This window comes from Arachis duranensis, chromosome 3, assembly GCF_000817695.3.
Source record: "Arachis duranensis cultivar V14167 chromosome 3, aradu.V14167.gnm2.J7QH, whole genome shotgun sequence".
In the NCBI taxonomy this organism is placed as follows: domain Eukaryota; kingdom Viridiplantae; phylum Streptophyta; class Magnoliopsida; order Fabales; family Fabaceae; genus Arachis; species Arachis duranensis.
In genome coordinates, this window is record NC_029774.3 from 16,735,615 (window position 1) to 16,736,357 (window position 743).

The following is a 743-nucleotide window of genomic DNA, read 5'->3' on the forward strand; positions in this document are numbered from 1 at the left end:
AGCATCAGCAGTCCTTTGTCAGCCTCCTATCAGAGTTTTGCTCAGGTCCCTCAATTTCAGCCAGAAAATACCTGAAATCACAGAAAAACACACAAACTCATAAAGTCCAGAAATGTGAATTTTACTTAAAAACTAATAAAAATATACTAAAAACTAACTAAATCATACTAAAAACTGTATAAAAACAATGCCAAAAAGCGTATAAATTATCCGCTCATCACAACACCAAACTTAAATTGTTGTTTGTCCCCAAGCAACTGAAAATAAATTAGGATAAAAAGAAGAGAATATACTATAAATCCCAAAATATCAATGAATATTAATTCTCATTAGATGAGCGGGACTTACAGCTTTTTGCTTCTGAACAGTTTTGGCATCTCACTTTCTCCTTTGAAGTTTAGAATGATTGGCATCTATAGGAACTTAGAATTTCAGATAGTGTTATTGATTCTCCTAGTTAAGTTTGTTGATTCTTGAACACAGCTACTTTTATGAGTCTTGGCCGTGGCCCTAAGCATTTTGTTTTCTAGTATTACCACCAGATACATAAATGCCACAGACACATAACTGGGTGAACCTTTTCAGATTGTGACTTAGCTTTGCTAAAATCCCCAATTAGAGGTGTCCAGAGTTCTTAAGCACACTCTTTTACTTTGGATCACGACTTTAACCACTCAGTCTCAAGCTTTTCACTTGGACCTGCATGCCACAAGCACATGGTTAGGGACAGCTTGATTTAGCCG